This window comes from Cucurbita pepo, chromosome 6 (genome assembly GCF_057944985.1).
Source record: "Cucurbita pepo subsp. pepo isolate OVF chromosome 6, ASM5794498v1, whole genome shotgun sequence".
Lineage (NCBI taxonomy): Eukaryota > Viridiplantae > Streptophyta > Magnoliopsida > Cucurbitales > Cucurbitaceae > Cucurbita > Cucurbita pepo.
Window position 1 is genome coordinate 8,869,054 of NC_141803.1, and position 11,157 is coordinate 8,880,210.

An 11,157-nucleotide genomic window follows, 5' to 3' on the forward strand; every position below is an offset into this window, starting at 1 on the left:
TTGCAATGAGCATTTAAAACTGAGTTTGTTTGATAATTGTAAATAGTCACTTGCCATTTGCTTCCTGGTTGTTGCCCTTTTTCCCCTCCAACTTGTCTCTTGAATCCTGCAAAACATGTGTTCATAAGAATGCTTGATTCCAAAGCCAACAATAAGATAAAACTGAAGCCGGTTAGAGTCTTCATTTTGTTTTAGATACTCAAAACTCTTTTGTTGATGCTTAATCATTTTGATTTTGGTTCATTATATAGCCAAAAAAAAAAAAAAAAAAAAAAAAAAAAAAAAAAAAAAAAAAAAAAACTTGTTCTGAACAAGTTGTTAAAGCTGTTTGGGAAGCTGATTTAAGGTTAATATCCACCCAAAAAAATTAATTGCTATGAATGATAAATATCAATTCTTTTTCATTTGCTATTTTTGGTGGAGATGGAAAAACAAAGTTATGTTAAACACATCGGTTGCATTTTCTATACTTTCTCCTTAATTAGCATTATCAAGTAGATTTAAGATAGAGATATAGATAGTTCTTTTAAGGATATTTATCAATTTTTTATGCACATTCAACTAGAAGAAAATAGACATGGTTAATAGGAACGAGAATCAGAACAAACCACTAATTCAAAATTTCATCAATTTTGTTATAAATCTCTTGAATTAGCCCACTAATGATTTATGAAAATGATTTAGGAAATTATTTAATAAACATACAATAAGAAGGAGTTGAAAATTAAGCTAATACTTTGCTTTAAAAGAAGAATAATAATTATAATAATAATAAAATGTTGTAAAATATTTGTCACTTGTGAGATAGTTTTTAAAATGACATTTTAATTCAATATACACTAATCTAAATGGAAATATTACTTCATAAAATTTAAATTGAGTAGCCTATTATTCAAAATCTAAATAAATTGTTTAGACTAATTATTAGCTTTTATTTTTTAAAATAATCCATCATTAACTCAATAAGATAAATAAAACAAAATTGGACGGTAATTTTGTTTTATTTATTTTAATTTTAATCCCCAATAAAATATATACCTTCAAATATTCATTGAAAATTATACTCAAGAGTTGCATAAATCATACACGCAAGAGAGATTCAAATTTCTACGGTGAAAAAAAGAAAAAGGAGAAGAAATAATGGAGGCTTCATGTTTGAACTCTTCAAAAGAGTAACAACGTTAATGTCAAAGCTCGACGTCCATGGCGTCCTATGAACTCTGGCAGTCACACTTAAATTTACCCCTTTTCTCGGCAACCTTGAAGGTTTTTTTTTTTGTTTTTTTTATTTTTATTTTTTTATTTATTTTTTTTTTTTTTACATGGAGATGACTCGTAGTGGGAAAATAAAATTTTTGTGGCATTATTTTACATTACTTTTATTCCACATGTTTAAATTTTCTTTTCCACTTTTAATGTTTGTTATCTTTGTTAAAATAATCCTAACATCCTATTAACTATCATTGTGAGACTTAAAGGAACGTTTCAGGACAACGGTAGATGTGAAAGTTTCGAGGTGATTTAAAGGTGTCACAATGTACGACATGGATTGTGATATGAGGTATCCAAAATATAACTTGGTTTAGGTTCCAAACTTGCTCCAATCAACTTGAAACCTCAAACTTATCTTCATGTCCTTCGTAATCGACCTTATAAGAAGTAGAAAATTGTTCGAAGCACGTATAGACCTTGAAATCTCATAAGTAGTCCTAGGGGCATTTTGGTCATTTTACTCCTAATTCTTGGTTTTGCTACTTAACATGTTCCAATGGCTTTCAAACTTCACCAAATCATCAAACATCATATAAGATCTACTTCAGGGTTTCAAAGCATTTGGAGGTCATCTAGGTTATGAACCGTAGGTAGATATGCTTAAGGGCATTATGGTCATTTAGCACCATTCCTTGGTTTACCTACTTATCCTTATCCAATGACTACCAAACTTCATATATAACCTCAACATGCTATAATATGCTCAGAATTAAATTTTCATAGGCAGCGGAGTTCATCTAGTGGGTTATTCTAATTTTACCTAATCACCGAGCAATTTGATCGGTTTAGGGTCTTAACTCGCGGTTCTTTTACTTTTTCTTTCATCTATCCCTAGTTCATACTTGTTTTAGGATTCATATGAAAATCCAAGCGATTCCTACAAGTATTTCTTAACAAAAAGTCCAAGGTGGCTACTTACCTCGTTGTTGGTGTTCGTGACCTCCATTATTGAGCTTCCAATATCCTAATTACCTCAAATGTCCTTCCATAGACTCCTTATTGTGTCTACTTTCTAGAACCATAAAGTTTTTCATGAGAACCGGTCTGGAAAGGGCTTAAAATTGAGAAAATTCGAGGGAAGGTCAAGTTTTGGGTTGACATGGTCGGTTCAACTGAACCGGCCACGTCATCGTCTTCTTCCACCAGACAGGAAGAAGAGGGGGCCAACATATAACGCCGTAGTCAGGAACTCGCCCTCCCCAGCTTTGATTTCACCGTTTCTCCCCTCAATTCCTTCATGAAACATGATTTCTCGCCGGAGTAAAAACTGAGGATTTCTTATTGGGCAATTCTAGGGATTTTCAAGGCTCGATCTCTCACAAATCCTCTTCCTTATCGTTTCCTCAAGCTAAAGGAATTGGTTTGGAGGAACGAATTTGAGTGTGAGACCTTAATTTTGAGAAATCACTCTCGATCTGAAAGTTACCCGACACCTCCGATTTTCGATCTCTTAGGTATCTTGTTCTACGACGTTTCAGCTCTTGATTCCTTCATCAAAGTTACTCATCTTCTTCCTCTCAAGTTAGATGAATCCTTGGTTTGAAAGAAAAGAGGTCGTAGATTGGAATTCGACACTTACCCACAAATTGAACCCGAAACGAATTTTCTTCAATTGGGAATGTTCCTAGGGTTATTTCTCTTCGTGGTCTTCTACGGAAACATTCCTTGGAGGTGCATAAGCTTATTGGGATCGTCCTTGATCGAAGAATACTTGTGTATCTTCAAATTGGGATATTGAGTTTTCCTTGAAGCTCTTTAATGGCAGATTGGATTGGGGGAATTGTTTCCAGGAACTTTCAAGACTCTATTCCTTTATAGCAAGTGTGGGTAATCTTGTTTAGAAGCTATAGGAACAAGTTTGGAGAGGAATGGTGGAGAATTGCTCTTGAATTTGGAAGAAACTCAGAGTAGGAGACCCAAAATCTACACACGTATTGCCAACGACTGGGAGCTCGACCTTGCTCGATTCTTGTTCCAAACGATTGCCCCAACTTCAGAATTTATAGGGGAAACTTAAACCAACACTGAGAGCTCCAGAATCGTCGTGAACTGTCGGTTGGATTTTCTAAAAAATTCATCAGAAATATCTACTCCGATCAGAGCCTCACCGACCTTGGTTTTGAATCCTAGCCGTTGGATGTGATGATCCGTGAGTGTTCTAGAATATATCCAAGTTTGGAGGCGATCCAACGGCTAAGAGTCAAGATTCGAAGGATTTTGTGTAGAAGGAACTGTGAAGGTTCTAATTTTTTAGCAGAATGACAAATTTGTAATTATCCTTAACTTCAACGGTATTTTGGTAATTTGCCACTTTCCGAATATTTTATTATTATTTTCTCGAAAAATCCATAATATTCCTAAAAAAATTTCATCCCATGTTGGTCATTTTTCCCTTCTTGAACATCTTGAAATTCCTTCTAGATAAGGAATTAAAAATTCAGAAAGATCCTTGATAATTGGAAAAATGACCTTTTTGTCCTTTTCGCTTACACTTTCATTCCCACTCCTTCTCCAAAGGTCTTGAGTCCTTAAGATTACTTCTTATGGTATAGAAATGACTTGCTAAGACCCTTTCCTTGCTTAATCCTCTTAATTTCCTTCCTTGGATCCTTTGGGTCTTGCATAGGTGGCTTTCCTTCATTTTTGGGTGTTACATATGATATACTAGTTGTAGAAATATGTTTTAGTTGTAGAAGTAAGTTTTAGTTGTAGAAGTAAGTTTTAGTTGTAGAAGTATGTTTTAGTTGTAGAAATATGTTTTTTTTTTCTCAGGTAACTACTTACTGGAGAATGCTTGCGGAAGGTGAAATAACACTCAGGGTTGGAACAGGAGAAATTGTCTCAGCAAGACCAGTAGGAAATTTAAAGTTGTTTTTTGGAGATAGATTCATTATATTAGATAATGTACTTTTTGTTCCGGGAATAAAAAGAAATCTAATATCTATCTCTTGTTTATTAGAACAATTGTATAAAATATATTTTGAAATCAATGAAGTGTTCATTTGCAAAAGAGGTATTCATATTTGTTCTGCAAAACTAGAAAACAACTTATATATGTTAAAACCGAGCTAAACAAAAGCTATTTTAAATACCGTGATGTTTAAAACGGCTGAAACTCAAAATAAATGACAAAAGGATTCTTCTAATACCTATCTTTGGCACTTAAGACTAGGCCACATTAATCTCAATAGGATTGGGAGATTGGTTAAAAGGGGACTTCTAAATGAGTTAGAAGACAACTCTCTACCTCCATGTGAGTTTTGTCTTGAGGGTAAAATGACTAAACGACCTTTTTCCGAAAAAGGTTATAGAGCCAAAGAAACCTTAGAACTCATGCATATAGATCTCTATGGTCCAATGAATGTCAAAGCATGGGGATGGTATGAATATTTCATCAGTTTTATTGATGATTATTCAAGGTATGGCTATTTTACCTAATGCATTACAAGTCCGAAGCTCTTGAAAAGTTTAGAGAGTATTAGGCTGAGGTTGAGAATCTATTAGGAAAAACTATTAAAACACTTCGATCAGATCGAGGTGGAGGGTATATGGACTTAAAATTCCAGGACTATATGATAGGACATGGAATAACGTCTCAACTGTCAGCCCCTGGTATACCCCAATAGAACGGTGTATCGGAAAGCAGAAATAGAATTCTATTAGACATGGTTTAGTCTATGATGAGTTTCGCTTGATTACTTGATTCGTTTTGGGGATATGTAGTGGAGATTGTTGCATACATTTTGAACATGGTTCCTTATAAGAGTGTTTCAAAAACACCTTATGAGTTATGGAGAGGGCATAAAGGTAGTTTACGTCACTTCAGGATTTGGGGATGCCCAGCACATGTGTTTGTGCAAAACCCCAAGAAATTAGAATGTCGTTCAAAATTATGCCTATTCGTAGGATACCCCAAAGAGAAGAAAGGTGGTCTATTTTATGAACCTCAAGAAAATAGAGTGTTTGTATCAACAAATGTTACATTCTTAGAGGAAGACCACGTAAGAAATCATCAACCTCGCAGCAAACTAGTATTGAGTGAGATTTCTAAAGAACCAACTAATAAAACAAAAGGAGTTGTTGATTAGGCTGGTCCTTCAACAAGAGTTGTTGATGGAGCTCGTACTTTTGGTCAATCACATCCTTCTCAAGAATTGAGAATGCCTCGATGTAGTGGAAGTGTTATAACTCAACCCGATCGTTACTTGGGTTTGGCAGAAACACAGGTCATCATACCTGATGATGACGTTGAGGATTCATTGACCTATAAATAGGCAATGAATGAAGAAGATAGAGATCAGTGGATCAAAGCCATGAATCTTGAAATGAAGTCAATGTACTTCAATTCAGTCTGGGAACTTATAGATCAACCAGATGAGGTAAAACCTATTGGTTCCAAATGGATCTACAAGAGGAAACGAGACCAAGCTGGTAAGGTACAAACCTTTAAAGCTCGACTTGTAGCAAAGGGTTATACCTTAAGAGAGGGGGTGGACTATGAAAAAACCTTCTCTCCTGTTGCTATGCTTAAATCAATAAGAATAATCTTGTGCATTGCTACATTTTATGATTATGAAATTTGGCAAATGAATGTCAAGACTCCTTTTCTAAACGACAATCTTCAGGAAAGTATCTATATGGGTCAACTAGAGGGGTTCGTTGAACAGGATCACAAGCAAAAGGTTTGCAAGCTTAAAAGATTCATTTATGGGATGAAACAAGCATCTCGATCTTGGAATATAAGATTTGATACTGCGATCAAATCTTATGGTTTTAAACAAAATGTTGATGAACCTTGTGTTTACAAGAAGATAGTCAACTCTACAGTAGTTTTCCTAGTGTTGTACATTGACGATATCCTACTTATTGGGAATGATGTGGGATTTCTGATTGACATTAACCATTGACTAGCGACACTATTCCAAATGAAAGATTTGGTAGAGACTTAGTTTGTTCTTGGAATCCAAATTGTTCGGAATCGTAAGAACAAAACACTAGCATAGTCTCAGGCATCATACATCAACAAAATGTTGGTTTGATATAAGATGCAGGACTCCAAGAAAGGATTCTTACCTTTCATGCATGGAGTTCATTTGTCGAAGGAACAAAGTCCTAAGACACCTCAAGAAGTTGAGGATATGAGACATATTCCTTATGCATCAGCAGTCGGTAGTTTGATGTATGGCCATGCTGTGTACCCGACCAAACATTGCTATGCTTTTGGAATTGTCAGTAGACAACACTCCAATTCGGGACATATTGATTGGACTGTCGTTAAAAATATCCTCAAATATCTTAGGAGAACGAGGGACTATATGCTAATGTACGGCGCTAATGATCTGATCCTTTAAGGGTACACTGACTCAGATCTTCAGACCGATATAGATTTGAGGAAATCGACATCGGGATCTGTTTTCACTCTGAACGGAGGAGCAATAATATGGAGAAGCATAAAGCAAGGTTGCATTGCTGATTCCACCATGGAGGTTGAGTATGTTGCTGCTTGTGAAGCAGCGAAAGAATCTGTATGTCTTAGGAAGTTCTTAACTGATTTGGAAGTCGTTCCAAATATGCATCTTCCCGTCACTCTTTATTGTGATAATAGTGGAGCAGTTGGAAATTTGTAAGAACCAAGAAGCCATAAGCGAGGAAAACATATTGAGCGCAAATATCATCTCATAAGAGGGATTGTGCAACGATGAGATCGTCACACAGATAGCTTCAGAGCACAACATTGCTGATCCATTTACAAAACCCCTCATGGCTAAAGTGTTTGAAGGGCATCTAGTGAGTCTAGGACTACGAGTAATGTAATCTAGGGCAAGTGGGAGAAAAGGCATGAGTATGTGATGCCCTAGTTTATTGTGTTTATGTCTTTCTCTCTACTCAACGTTATAAAACCCCACTAGAGTTTTAGTCCAAGTTGGAGTTTGTTGGGTTTTATGTCCTAAAACTCATAGTTTGTAAACAAAAACATATTCTATTTTCAATAAAGTTATTATTGTTGTTTATTCAGTAAAGAATGTTATTGAATAAAGTGAACTTTACGATTATTAATTTAAATCCAATAAACTAAGAACACTCTGACTATAGTATTATTACTTGAACTATATGTAGAGATATAAGAGTGGATCAAGTTCAAGTATATAGTCAAAATGATCTATAGTATGGGGATAAGGCTGAGTACCTTATCCTGGGGACACTATGGATAAGGCCCACTTTTGTATATGACATAAACAATGTGATCACTAAATTGTACATGTGGAAACATGTGAGTGGGGGTGTCCTATGCAATGAGTATTGCATAAGATCAGACCATGAAGAAAATCACTCTCACTTTATAATGTCGTTTACTGTTGAGACTGATTTTCTTTCCATTCGATGACCTAGGTAACTCGATTTTAATCTTGAGCTAACCATGAACTCCTGTTTATTCGAAAAATTATCCTTAGATTTGCATGGGTGAGAGTGGCTCAAGTTCGCCAACTCAATAGGCCTCCCTTTTCAGGAGTAAGACTAGGTGAATGGCTGGAGACGTGGGGTGCAAGATGGAATTCACTCCTACCCACTTTTAGAGATAGAAAAGAGGTAGTTTCCTTAAGCACTGACTCTAGGTCTTGAATAAGGGGCCCCACCCTCTCATTGGCCTGAGAGGGATTCAGTTTACTGGTTGGACCACAAACCAATTGTTCATTAGGGGATCAGTGAGACATAAGGCACAAGAAGTAACTTCAGGGGTAAAACGGTAAATTGACCCAGCTCTAGTTACAAACAACCTGTGAAGGATCGACTTACTAATCATGGTTATATCAAATGGACAGAAATAGGTTCATTAGGTCCCTCTGCTAGCTCATATCGAACTAAACCATAGAACAGTGTAACAAGTGAGTTCGAAGTGCTCGAATTCAAATTAGGAAATTATGTGCTACATATATACGATATATTTAACTGCATTTTTGTTTTATTTACGAATTAAACAAAAAGATCGAATCTAAGATTTTAATCAAATATGTGTCGGAATTAATTGGGATTGGCATTTAAATAGTTTAATTAATCATTTAATATTACTCTAATTTGAAATTAATTATTCAAATTAATTGTTGAATCAAAAGGAAGCAAGTCAAAATGTTGACTTTATTTAATGGAAAAATCCATTTTTGAGTTAGTGGAATTTTGAGGTGTCAAAATTTGAATTAACCATGTTGCATGCTTGCCACATAATCCGAAACATTTGAGTGGAATTTTGAGTGTCAAAATTTGGTGATCTCCAATTTGCCTGAACATGCAAACATGACTCTATAAATAGAGTGATCATGGTACATGGAAGGTCTTCCTTTTGGAAAAAACCTTGAGAAAAACCTTTCACAAACTCTCTCTTCATATATACTAAATCCCTCCCAAGTTAGTCACTCACCGGATTCCACAACCCGTTCTAAGGTCAGAGAATAGTGGAGAAGACACTAGTGGTGGTTCGGAACCGATTCATGAGGAAAAAGAAACTTGAGCGACAAAAGGTTAGTATTCAAACTCATTGAATTTTAATGCTTTTGAATAAGCTAGCTAATTTACTATAATTGATGTACTTAGAGTGCTTAAGATCCAAATTGCTTCTGCATGTGTTATATTAACACCATCAAGTTCTGCACAAGTTTGTATGAATTTATTATTGTTAGATGTGACTTCGATCGGAATATACCGAAAGAAGTAAAAGAAGCAAAAGAACACCTTGAGGGGAGAGATCTTTTGAAGCAAAGAAAGCTTAAGCACTAAACTTTTCAATTCTCTTTGTTCATGTTTTACTGAAAAGAACATACGTCTAATGACTTTTTATAGAGGAGAAATCACTAACTAGCTTCCTAAACTTCCCTCTCATATCATTGACCATCTTCGTAATACGAGTGCAAAACTTGGTCCACAAATTTTAGACCAATTCTACTATAGTTACTAATTTATTCTACTAAATTTACTATCAGTTTTACTAAGATTATTCTATAAGTTAGTAATTTGTTCTACTAAGTTAGTATATAAGTTAGTTCAATTTTATTAGCTCACATATTCACTTGTATTAATATTTTTAGAACTAAGTCAAAGTATTTATTTAAAAAATTTATTTTTGTTTTTAGAATTTTTTTAAGATTTTAAATGTTTTTTTAGAATTTAATTACTATACAAATTTTGCAAATAGTACGATATTTATTGTTTATCTCATGAATAAAAACTAAAAAAAAAAAACATTATTAGTAATTATGTCGTCTTGAATGAGAAGGGGTCACCAAGCAGAATTGAAGAAGAATGTGATAAAGTGTCATCGACATCATCAACACTAAAAAAGGTCATGAGAAGTTTGTGGACCAAGGTCGATTGCCTTTAAAAAGTAGAATTTGTTCATGGATGTTAACAATAACCATGTGCATTGCCGTTGCATCCTTATCACAAAGCTACCTGCTGGGAGTTTGGCTTGTAAATGTCTCATATTGGAATTCTTATGCCTTTAAAATTGCGTGGTTCCTTTTGCAAGAAATGGTGGGAGTTGTTATTCTTTGTTGTATTATAATTTCCTTCCTTCATTTGGTGGTGAAGCTTCTCGTTTGGTCGTAAAAAAATTAAAATCTTTGACTTTGAGAGAGACCCAATAGCTTCAATCACAACTTACATGAAGATCGACGGCTATACAAAAACTAGGTTATCTTGTGTGTTTCATCACTTTGGATATGGATTATTTGTTGTAGTTCACGTAAGAGGAAAATACATTGTGTATGTTATCTTATTCAAATGTTTGTGTTGTACAAAATAACTAGAAGTGTTGAGAGCAAGACAAAAAAAAAAAAAAAAAAAAAAAAAAAAAAAAAAAAAAAAAAAAAAAAAAAAAAAAAAAAAACCGCTGCGACCAGGTAAGTATGCCAACTTTGTTTAGATAGAGAGTTGTTAATTCTCTATGACCCAACTCGAAACAAACCCCGCTGCGACCAGGTAAGTATGCCAAGTAAAGATTAAGTATGCCTAAGTTCTATAAGTTATGGTTGCATGATTAGGGTTACTTATTTAAGATAGACTTACTATGATGCACTTAGTGCCTAAAAATAAATTGTAACCCTAGATCTTCTTTCATGATAGATCACGTCACCTAAGTAAAAAGAACCAAAAATTGAGAATGTGAGGCACAGAGGCAAAAGGTTGGCCTCCAAAAACTCCACAGAGAGTGCACTCGAGGAAATAATGTCCAGCGCTCGAAACACACAAACTGAGACCCAACAAAGACCCATTCCTAGTCAGGCTACACCTAGAGTACAACGAACTACTACGGCCACTATTGAGGCCTTATAATCATTTATGGTACCACAATGGAGACATAGACCAACAAGATACGACAGGCTATCTCAGCTAGCTAGCTAGGCTGCACAGACCCCATAGAGTCCCAAGGGACCTTTGAAGAATTTTGTTTCCTGAAATTCGATCTACTAACATTTGATGGAGAAAAGGGGATTCAGTAGCCGTTGAGGCATGATTAGAAGCAATATAGATTGCTTTCCATTTATATGATCTTCCTAGAGCCGTATAAAGTCCAATGTGCCACTTGATTTTACAGGGTAAGACACACTTTTAGTGAAAAACTACTTCAAGAACGATAAGCATGATTGAGGAAACAATTTTTTAGTCCCCCTTTAAGGAGGTATTTTTCGAGAATTAGGAGACCTCTCTGAGCTTCAAGTAAGGAGACAAGACAATGGAGGAGTTCATCAAAGAAAGCATGCATAAGCTGAAGAAGTCAAAGTGGTGAAGCCTAAATTTGACAATATGATTGAACTAATGTATTAATGACTTAGAAAGATTACCGAAAATATAGTAAGTATATCTTCAAATGATTACCTAGGAGAATATATATAT

The 11,157-nt window shown here is 34.9% G+C and overlaps 1 long non-coding RNA gene and 1 pseudogene across 1 annotated transcript; one reads left to right on the forward strand and one right to left on the reverse strand.

Moving 5' to 3' along the window:
- Positions 1 to 252: 252 nt before the first annotated feature.
- Positions 253 to 10,150, reverse strand: LOC147792267 (uncharacterized). Its single transcript, XR_015421331.1, has 2 exons — positions 10,089 to 10,150; positions 253 to 300 (listed from the first exon to the last, which is right to left on the reverse strand). It is a non-coding gene; the product is annotated as an uncharacterized LOC147792267 (long non-coding RNA).
- LOC147792268 (secreted RxLR effector protein 161 pseudogene) lies at positions 6,363 to 7,086 on the forward strand (annotated as a pseudogene).
- Positions 10,151 to 11,157: the final 1,007 nt, after the last annotated feature.